At 45.3% G+C, this 10,951-nt stretch overlaps 1 long non-coding RNA gene across 2 annotated transcripts in view; it reads right to left on the reverse strand.

The window, feature by feature from the left end:
- The window catches only part of LOC122233978, a 33,561-nt gene extending 23,169 nt beyond the window's left edge, over positions 1 to 10,392 (reverse strand). Inside the window, exon 1 of one of the 2 annotated variants that reach the window (XR_006211658.1) lies at positions 10,253 to 10,392. This is a non-coding gene — a long non-coding RNA (uncharacterized LOC122233978). Of the gene's footprint in view, positions 1 to 9,631; positions 9,716 to 10,252 lie in introns of those variants that run through there. The other variant, XR_006211656.1, reaches the window with a different exon arrangement.
- Between the last annotated feature and the right edge of the window lie 559 nt (positions 10,393 to 10,951).

Raw genomic sequence — 10,951 nt, forward strand, 5'->3', positions numbered from 1 at the left:
TGAGATCACAACTGAGCTGAAACAGAAAACATCATTATCAAAAGTTACAAATGCTTCACTGGACACTCAACCCACTGAGCCACCCAGGTGCCCCTATATTCATTTTTGAAGAAAATTATCTATAGCTCTACCACTGTGCTGAAACTAATTTGTCAATAAATAATTTCAACAGCTATGTAGTTTTCTTTATATTAAGCCCCCATTGCTTAGGTGTGCCAGGTTGGATAAGTCCTCAGTTTACCCCAGCTGTAGCTCACACCAGCCTTCTTCATGACTACACATCATCCTTTCCCATTCCACCGGGACTGCCTTGATTTGATGTGAACAGCAAGGATTTGATGTCACTGACTCAGTATCCCTTTACTTATTGTACCATGTGCCAGGCACTGGTTAGCTAATTTAAATTTATTTTTTTAACGTTTATTTATTTTTGAGACAGAGAGAGACAGAGCATGAACGGGGGAGGGTCAGAGAGAGAGGGACACACAGAATCTGAAACAGGCTCCAGGCTCTGAGCACAGAGCCCGACGCTGGGTTCGAACCCACATACCGCGAGATCGTGACCTGAGCCGAAGTCGGACGCTTAACCGACTGAGACTGATTAGCTAATTTAATCTTTGTTAGCCTCTGAGATGGGCATTCTAATTATCCCCATCTACAGATGAGAACACTGAGGTGGGGAGAGGTTAAGTAATTCTACTATGGTTCCATCTCCTAGACAGTGATTGAGCTGGGCTCTGAGCCCAGGCAGTCTGGCTGTGGAGCCCATGTCTCTAACGACTACCTCATGTGGCTTTCTCTCAGTAAATACCTGTGGAATAAATAAAAACAGGAATGAATGAATGAATGAATGAACAAGCAGCAAGAAAGCAATGGCAATCGTTGTCAGCAATTGGTGAACACATCACAGTGGGAGGAAGTGTCTAACACACAACTCCATATTCAAAACACAGCTGAAAAGCTTGGAATTATAACCAGCACTTTTCAAGGGAAAAGGAATTACTGTAAGTAAACAGGATTGTTTACTCAGCACACCAACTGCCAGGATGCAAGGAGTCAAGAAAACAAACATGCTTTCTCCCCTGCTGATAACAGGGACCTCTTCGTTTTGCTTGTTTACTCAGACTCTGATAACCAGGCACTCTCTGGCTAAAACAAGGATGTTGTGTGTCCTGTCCTGTAGGGCCCTGGATTTTGGATCCAGCCCCACTGGAGGCAGCCTGGCCTGTAGCTGGTGCCTGAAGGGCAGGAGTAAAGCCCTGAAGAGCTCTTTCTCACATGTCTGGGATTGGAAGTGGGGGCTGGTAGAGTGTCTGAGGCGTCAGGAAAGGAACTAAGGGTGAAAGCCAAGAGAGGAATGCTAGACTGATGTGCCTTTGACAGAGTTGAAACCCCAGGAAAGAAAACTGTCACAGAAAGGAATATGGTCTGGGTGGGTTGGGCATGGTGAGTTTGAGACATTTGGAAATTTGGTTGGAGAGATAGAATGTGGAACACTGAGAGAGGGCTGGGGTGCCCTGGGTGACCTCTTGTCTCAGGGGTGTCGTTAGGAAGAAGGTGTAGAGGTGATGGAGACACAGGTCTCCTCGGATGGAAGAAACACAGCATGAGAAGACATTGCTTAGAGAAAGAAAAGCAATAACCACTGTCGCACCCAGATAATCCCGATACTCTAAGCCTCTGTCAGAGAGACAGCACTCTGATTTCGCTTCAAAAAAGAATTCACCCAATCCTGCTTCTCCCATTTTCCCCAGGTTTTTCCCCAATAAATCTGAACTCAATTCTGTTCCAGCGTCTGCTTCTTGAAGGACCCGAACATACTCCCCAAGTCTCTGAAAGTGACACTCCTTTTCTAAGAGCCAGAGAAAATCCTACTGTCAGGGTCTCTGGTTACCTTCAGGAACCTAGTACCCAACATTAATGGTTCATCGATTCACTTTTTCAACTCATTATTCGTTTGATGAACCGCTTTGATAGGTTTTAGTCATGTCAGGAACTGTGCTGGATCCTGGGGATATGACGGTAAATGGGGAACACATAAGTGACCATCTTGTTTAGGCAACTTGGAAAATGAAAGGTCTAAGGAGTCCATGGAGGAAGAGCTCTCTCTGGGTGTGACTGAGACTTGAAGCAGTATCTTCTACCTGAAGCAAAAATCTACAAAATGACCATCCCAGTAGACTGAGAAGACCTTCAGTTTCATGCAACGTAAGTCCTCTGCTTCTGTGCCCCACACTGTGCTTGTGAAGTTACCACCACTGGCAACCGCTGGAGGAGGCCAGCAGCACATCCGTGGCAAGACAATGGTACGGCATTGCCGACTCCCGTGGCCATCTAGGGGTTGACATTGCCAGCTGCCTTTTATACTTTCAGCTCCTTCTCCTTACCCACCCCACCCCCCAACCAAGAGTTGGGCAAAACCCTCCTATTTGGCTGGAGCCGCCATGAATTTGGTTTATAGAAAGTCCCCCCAAATTCATCCCAGCTGAACAAGCTCCAGGTCGGAGAAGCCGCTGACCAGGAGCTGGCATCCAATGGAAGGTGGAAGGTCACATGGAAGCCTGCAGGAATGGGTCAAAGGAGTCCTCATGGGTCGCTGGCCAGCCCACGAGGCCATCTCTGTGAACTGGCTCTCAGGGGGATGCTGACGCCCACCACCCCTGTCCCCCCCAACATCTGACTGATGCAAGGAAGCCAGAGGCCACTACAACCTCAGGAGCTCTGGGGAAGAGTGGCCACAGAGCCGGTGGGGCCTGTCCAATGAGGTAGAGCCCCTCTCATGACTGTGGTGCAGGGCAGGGGCTCTGGGGGAGGTGGTGGTTCGAATTCCAACTCTGCCATCCCTGACCTATGACAAAATCAAGTCCCTTACCTTCTCCAGGCCTCCATTTCCTCTGCTACAAAGGAGAGACAGTGGCTGCCCCTATCTCATCGGGCTACTGGGAGGATTACATGAGGTAATGTCTAGAAAGCACTTAGCACTCTGCAAGGCAACTGGAGAGTGTGTGACCACCACTAGTTACTAGTATTCTTGTATGCCTGGCTCCAGCTGCCACACTGGCCTCAACGGCCTCTAACTCTGTGTCATTCCACTCTTACCTACTTCCTCATAAAAAGAAAAACTAAAATATAAACCCCTTTCCACTTTCAGGAAGGGTTTTCTGAAATTCACACCCATCAGGGCCAGTCCCATGGTAGACACACTGCTCAAACTCGTGGGGCAAATGGCCCATAAGCCCCAGACTCAGCTACTGAGGGGTCTCTGCTTCGTCCACTCACAGCAACCCTGGGAGAAGCATGGGCCCCAGACAGAACAATAGGATGGATTGTGCATCTGACACGGATTCCACCTGTGGCCTGAGCAACAGGTTTTGCTCATCCTGGCTCTCTGCCACTTGGGAAACGAAACCCTTTCCGGAACACTTGCCGTTTTGTGGGTTTTCCCCTGGAGACGGGCTGACTGATTTCACCTAGAAACTTCGTTGATGAGCTGTGTGTTGTACAGAATGTATCCCTGTAAAACCTGATGGTTCACGGCTCCCTAACACTCTTCAGGGTGAGTGGGGACGCCATGGTCCCTCCCTCTAAACTGACAATTGGACACTCCCCCACAAAGTGTGCTGTCCCCTGAGCCAGCTCTGGGCTGTCCACTCAGTGTGAGGTAGCAGAGAGAATGGGAAAGAAAAAAAAACGGCCCTTGTTTCTGCTGACAGGTTTGCCTTAAGAATCTGGAAAGGGAAGCTGGTTGCAGTTTGAGGGCCTCTGAGCCGGGTTGGGAGCAGGGGCTTAAGGAGCTTCCCGGACCCTCCTGCTGCATGTGTTATCAGCAAGAGTGATTGCACACCAGTTCTGCAGATGGCCGTAAGGCCCTCCTCGTGGAGGAGTTCTCCTGGGGGAACAGCTTATTCTGGAGCCTTGGAAGAACAATGGGAAATCTTTTCCCATGACCTTCATTTCGCTCATTTTAAATTCCATTGTACTTGTAACTCCAGATAAGAGGGACTGATTTCTGCAACTCTTCAGGGAGGACGGCTGGGCCATCACTGCCCCAGCCTTCCAATCTTTCCCTGCTCTAGTCAGTCGGTGGCGCTGGGATCCTCAGGCAGTTGAGTGAGAGCCAGGCAGGAACCAGCCGGCAAAGGTGGCTATAAATACTCCTCTTGGCTGCTGGCCTCCCTTGGGAGCCTGCAGCTGAGGGGCGGGCCGGGGAAGCACCTGCATCTCGTCAGGGCACATCCGCCCCCGGGGCCAGGCTTCCTCGCCGCCCTCCGCCTGGGGTGGCACTTTCCGTGTACATTTTCCCCACTCTGAGGAAGCCGGGTGGTAACCTGGCCTCCCAGCTGAACGCCAGACTCCAAGTGGCTAACCCCCTTTAAACTCAAGAGCCTGAGCTTCATTTCCACTGGGGTTGATGGAACTGAATAGTGGAGGGTAAAATGAGGAAGGAGGGGACAGGAAGAAAGTAAAGGAGCCTCCTCACAGGATGATTTTCTTCTCCTTATTTCATTTGTGCGAGGAAGCTGGAAACAACCAGTAATCAGTCAGGCCTCCGTCCCCCCATGAAGTAGAGACTTAACAATTTTAAAAATTAGTGAATACCTCCCCCCCCCTTTTAAATTTTATTTATGGGCATTTTAAATAACCAGAAGCAAGTCACAACAATAGCTAATGGTCAGTTGTAAATGGAATTTTGTGCCATTGTCATTCAAAATGAGAACTTAAGAGCCAGGTTCAGAAGAGAGCAGAAAGCATTTAAAAATTCATTGGATGATCAAAATAAAAAGCTTCTGCACAGTGAAGGAAACAATCAGCCAAAGTAAAAGGCAACTGACTGAATGGGAGAAGATATTTGCAAATGACATATCAGATAAAGGGTTAGTATCCAAAATCTACAAAGAACTTATCAAACTCAAACTCAAAAACTAATCCAATGAAGAAATGGGCAAAAGACATGAATAGACACTTCTCCAAAGAAGACATCCAGATCGCTAACAGAAACATGAAATAATGCTCAACATCACTCATCATCAGGGAAATACAAATCAAAACCACAATGAGATACCACCTTATACCTGTCAGAATGGCTAACATTAACAACTCAGGCAACAACAGATGTTGGCGAGGATGTGGAGAAAGAGTATCTCTTTTGCACTGCTGGTGGGAATGCAAGCTGGTGTAGCCACTCTGGAAGACAGTATGGAGGTTCCTCAAAAAATTAAAAATAGAGCTACCTATAACCCAGCAATTGCACTACTAGGTTTTTATCCAAGGGATACAGGGATGCTGTTTCAAAGGGACACACACACCCTAATGTTTATAGCAGCACTATCGACAATAGCCAAAGGATGGAAAGAGCCCAAATGTCCATCGATAGATGAATGGATAAAGAAGATGTGGTAAATATATACAATGGAGTATTACTCGGCAATCAAAAAGAATGAAATCTTGCCATTTGCAACTACATGGATGGAACTAGAGGGTATTATGCTAAGTGAAGTTAGAGAAAGACAAATATCATATGACTTCACTCATATGAGGACTTTAAGACACAGAACAGATGAACACAGGGAAGGGAAGCAAAAATAATATAAAAACAGGGAGGGGGAAAAACATAAGAGACAAATATGGAGAACAAACAGAGGGTTACTGGAGGGGTTGTGGGAGAGGGGATGGGCTAAATGGGTAAGGGGCATTAAGGAATCTACCCCTGAAAACATTGTTGCACCATATGCTAACTAACTTGGATGTAAATTAAAAAAAATAAAATAAAAAGAACAAAAAAAATTCATTGGATGACAGTTCTCACACTCCGGTGAACTGAAGAATCACCTGGAACCCTTGTTCTACATACAGACCCTCATGCCCATCACCTGAGACTAATCCTGTATGGCTGGGCCTGGGCCCCCACATCTGCATTCGGGTCCATAAGGAAGTCTGACTTGGAGAAGCAATGCCCAAAGGCAGTAGTTCATAAAGTGAGGGCCCCCACCAGTAGCAACCAGCCCCCAACAGTAGCATTTGCTAGAAATGCATATTCTCAGGCCAACTCCAGACTTAAAGAATCAGAAACGCTGGAGACAGGGCCCAGTAATGTGTTTTAAACAAATCCCCAGGTGATTGTGAAGATTGAGAACCCCTGATCTAACAGATTTACTTTTTATTTTTAATTTTTTGTTTATTTTTGAGAGAGAGAGACAGAGACAAAGAGCACAAATGGGGCAGACAGAAAGCGGGGGAGACACAGAATCTGAGGCAGTTTCCAGGCTATCAGCATAGAGCCCAACTTGGGGCTTGAACTCACAAACAGTGAGATCATGACCTGAGCGGAAGTTGGACTCTTAACAGACTGAGCCACCCAGGCACCCCTCTAACAGATTTCTTACAAGCCAGGAGCATGAACCCTGGAACAGTGGTGATTCCAGCATGCAGCCAAGATTGAGAACCACCGCTCTGTGTCTGTTGGCATATAAATGTTTATATCACCTTCACAGTCCCCATTTTCTGAGCATCTACTTTTTTTGAGCCAGCGTTAGCATCAATGATGTGAAAGGGGAAGAATGTGGATCTTGTTTCAGACAGACAAGGACTCAAGGCGTGGTCCCAAATTTAACCTCCCTGACGGCCGGTGTTTTCACCTGTGAAATGGAAAGGACAATACCTTCCTCATGCTCATGATGCAAAGAGTAATGAGACGTCACTTGGGAAAGCACTTAGCCAGCATCTAGCACATCGTAGGAACTTGATTTTCCTCTGTGCCTCTCTGCAATCGTTATTTCCCTTAGTTTAATTGAGGTCTGGAATGAGATTTTTAATCTTTATAGAAATATGGCTTGAGGGTATACTCCCTAGAGAGCATCAAAAACCTCCTTTTAAAACCATCCCTCTTATTAGCATAACTGCACGAAGAGCTCGGCGAGCAATCCTGATTTTAAAGACTGGTGGCCGGAGCATGGAAGCACTGTTAATACTGCTTAACCTAACTCAGCTGCAGCCAGAGTCACTTTGTTTCATTCACAGATATGCCAGTAATGGGCAAAACCTTATAATTTTATTTCTTGGCACAAGCACTTACTTTCTCAGTTGATCTCTCTTGTTTCTAAGATGCCACATCAACTATGACCAGTGTAATGACAGAAATCTGCAATCAACTGGTGTAAAGAAATCACTTTGTGTGTGTGTGTGTGTGTGTGTGTGTGTGTGTGTGTGTAATTCCGCTGGTGTGAACATCAGCCAGTACTGAACACTTATAAGAGAGCAGATTCAGTAACCACTCTGGCATGAAGCTATGTTGTCCATGTTTTGTATTTTCTATAATACTTAATGGTTTTATTGACCCTAAATAAGTACTTGACAATGACCTCTTCATAGATTCTAAAGATGAAGTGGTTGCAAATGGGTCTCTCCCAAGGCAATGACAGAAGCATGTGTTGTTTGCAGCATGAAGCTTACACTGACCACATTTTGTTGTGGGAGTGAAGTAAGCGTTGTCCACATGCAACGATCAAATGTTCCACATAGTTGCATTAGGGTGGAAGGTCCTTTATGTGACCAAGACCTGGAACACTGTGCAGCCTGAGATGGCTAACTAGTTTATGGTAGAGTAACTGGAAGCCCTCAGGGCAGGGGAAGGTGGATATACCCAAATTTCATACCATTTAGTACTTCAGCTCTAGCTTTGACTAACATTTTCTGAGCAGCTGCCATGTGCAAAGCACATTTACATGCACAATCCCAGCTAAGGCTCACATACAGTTATCATCATCCACTGGTTTTTTAAGTTTATTTACTTATTTTGAGAGAGAGTGAGTGAGCACATGCACAAGGGGCAGAGAGAGAGAGAGAGAGAGGGAGAGAGAGAATCCCAAGCAAGCTCCACATTGTCAGCACAGAGCTTGACATGGGGCTCGAATCCATGAACTGTGAGATCATGACCTGAGAGGAAATCAAGAGTCAGACACTTAACCAAGAGCCACCCACGCACCCCAACCATCCGCTTTTTATAGACTGAGATCAAAAGGCAGAGATATGAAGATATAAGCATCATGCAACCAGTTACTAGCAAAACCAATACATCAGCCCAGGTCTCCTGTCTTTAGGATAGCATTGTTCTACTACTCCATGGTGTCTCCCCAAAAGGTAAAATCAACAGTTTAGCTGTCCCCGAATTGAAATTTCTAAATCCATTTTATAGATGACAAAATAAAGACAAGACACACGGCTTTAAGAAAATGCACTATTATAAGCCATTCATTCAGCCACAAGTTATTCTCAAATAAAGACAGAGGAGACACTTGGACTGACTTGGCTCCTGATCAGGGCCCCAATATCAAGTGCATGATGTATTGTTGCCATTTTTCATAGGCACATTTCCCCAGCAGGGAAATATTTGGCCTAGAAAGAGGATTTCTGGCTTGTAGTTGCTGATTCGCTTATTCATTCATTTATTCATCCAGTCACCCAACCAGTCTTCACTCATTCATGTTTTATTTTAAGCAAGGCGACTTCCTTTATTCGCATATCTCCTAAAACAATTGAGAAAATTACTTATCCTCTTGAACTTCTTAAAGATGAAATCTAAAGTTTCTTTCCCGGTATTTAAACAGTTGCAAAAGTACTTTTGGCATGCAGTCAATATTGACAATTTAAAACAAAAGTGTTACTGTATATTTTATATGTACCTGGAGGACTACAGATACCTTAGCAGTTTTAGATTTATCATCATCCAAAATTTTAAAACACATGAATGATCTTTTACTTAAAACACATGAATGATCTTTTAGTTAGAACATTTAGTGTTCCTTTTCTTCTTTGAATTCATATTCCACTCCACTTCCCCAATTTTACCAGATTGTAATGTAGTTCATGCTTGGAAATCTCTTATTAACCACCTTAACATATCTTACATAACAATATAAATCAACATCATCTTTTAATTTCCTGTAATCTTAAGTCCTTAAAATGTGAAAATTTTCTTTTGGATTGAGTTATTACTAAAATTAAGGAACAAAATTAGTCAAAACAACCAATATATTACAGCTTTAGACAGTGCACCATAACATCTGGAGAAATGAGAAGTACAGCTTCCTTTTTGAAAGTAGAAGGTGAGCTGAGAAAGAAGAACCTTTCTCATGGGATCTTCCCTGCAGGCAGGTTCTCAGGCCAATCTTATTAGGAAAGAGTACATGTGGAAGTCTAGGATCTGGAAATTAATTCCCTGACAAACATCCAATCTAACATACCCCAGCCGGAAGGATGCCCCCTAGGAGCCAAATGCACAGAGGCCCCACAAGAGACACTGCGACACATACACAGACGGCCACTGCACAATCAGATGGGTCAAGCGTTGGATCTGTCAGTGACCAGTCAAGAGACAAACCTCATTAGTAATCTGAGTGTAAAGAACTGTGAACTAGGCAAAAGATGATTAACTACCAAAAGGGATAAAAGAGAACTAACTGTAAGGTGTAGATGCAGAAACTTAGAAGGCAGCTACCATCCATGAGGCTGAAGGAAAAGTAAAGGAGGAAAGAACTTAGAAATTCAGAGGAGGATCCTGCAAGGTGGAGACGCAGACCTTGAAAAGGGGGAGAGGTTGCCGAAACAGCAAAGAAACGGTGTTGGAGGTGCTCACCCCAGGACACTGAGAGCTGCCACCACTGCAGGGAAAACTGCTGGGATCCTCTGCACCCGGATTTGCTAGCAACTGTTGGGGAAACAGAACGGAGCGCACCTTCTTCTACCTCCCGCTTCACGGCGCCCTCTATTGGTAGAGTGTACCAGGCAGGCGGCCATTAAGGAGAAATGCAAGGCGCAGAGTTCGGCTTCAGGAGGACAAAGCAAGACAAAAAAGGGTGGGTGCGCTTGGAACCGAGAGGCAATACATCAACAACTGGAGCAAGCAGGGAGAGACAATTACAGTTAACGGATTGCATGAATCCAGAGAAAGGAGAAATGACTTTTCATCTCCCCTTTTCCCAAATCGAAAGATGGGTAGACTCTACACCAGCTCCTGAGCTAACTCCTTTGGTCCCAGTTGCATTTGCAGTTTATAATCGCATGCACAGGAGCAATCGCATGCACAGGAGCTCCCTTGCAGTGATGTCCAGGGCTGAGAATCTTACCCCAGGCTCACAAAATCTTGGCTTTGCCTCTGTGTGCATGCAAAGCCGGCCGGTTTTCTCACAGGCTCAGGAAGCATCGCCAGGATTCTGGAGGGGAGAATTATGTATATGTCTTTGCGGGAGTTGCTCACCCTGACACCAGTCCTTGGAGACGGCTTTTACTGCTGAGCTTTTCCTCCTTTGATTCTTGCCCAAGTAGAGTGGGAAGGCGGGGAGGCGCCATCATCTATTTTCATTTCTCCTATTTCTGCTCTGTGTTTTGAAGTGAAATGATTTCATACAGCCACCGAATTGGCACCAAGTTCTCCCTTTCTCCAACTCCTCTGCAGTCTTTATCACTGCAGTCAAGGAGACATTACATAAAAAAAAAGTTGTGTCAGTGCCAACCAACTGTGACAGAATTTTATTTCAAAATTATTCTGTTGGCTTTCCTTGTATGAAGCTCTCTGCCATATTCTGAAAAACACATTACTCATCTCAAACATCTTTAGAAAGAAACCCCCTGAAAGGCCACATGATGGGCAGGAAGTGTACTGGTTGGGAACAGAAGGCTCAGGTGTTCCCATTTTTACCACTAACTGGCAGCGTATACAACAAAATCACTTGGTGTCCCATCCCGTCCCTCAGCCTTGCCCGCTGAACACTGCAGGCTTTGGGACAATATTTGCAGTCATCAGCCTCACGTTCATGTTGCTGAGCATCGTTGAGATGGATGGGGCCAAGAGAATTAGCTAGGGGAGACCTTGTCTAGACAGCCCTTTTTTATGACCTTATATTTACATTCCCTTTTTAGTTTCATTAGCTTTTAAAAATTAAGGTATAATAGACAT

This window comes from Panthera tigris, chromosome A2, assembly GCF_018350195.1.
Source record: "Panthera tigris isolate Pti1 chromosome A2, P.tigris_Pti1_mat1.1, whole genome shotgun sequence".
In the NCBI taxonomy this organism is placed as follows: Eukaryota; Metazoa; Chordata; class Mammalia; order Carnivora; family Felidae; genus Panthera; species Panthera tigris.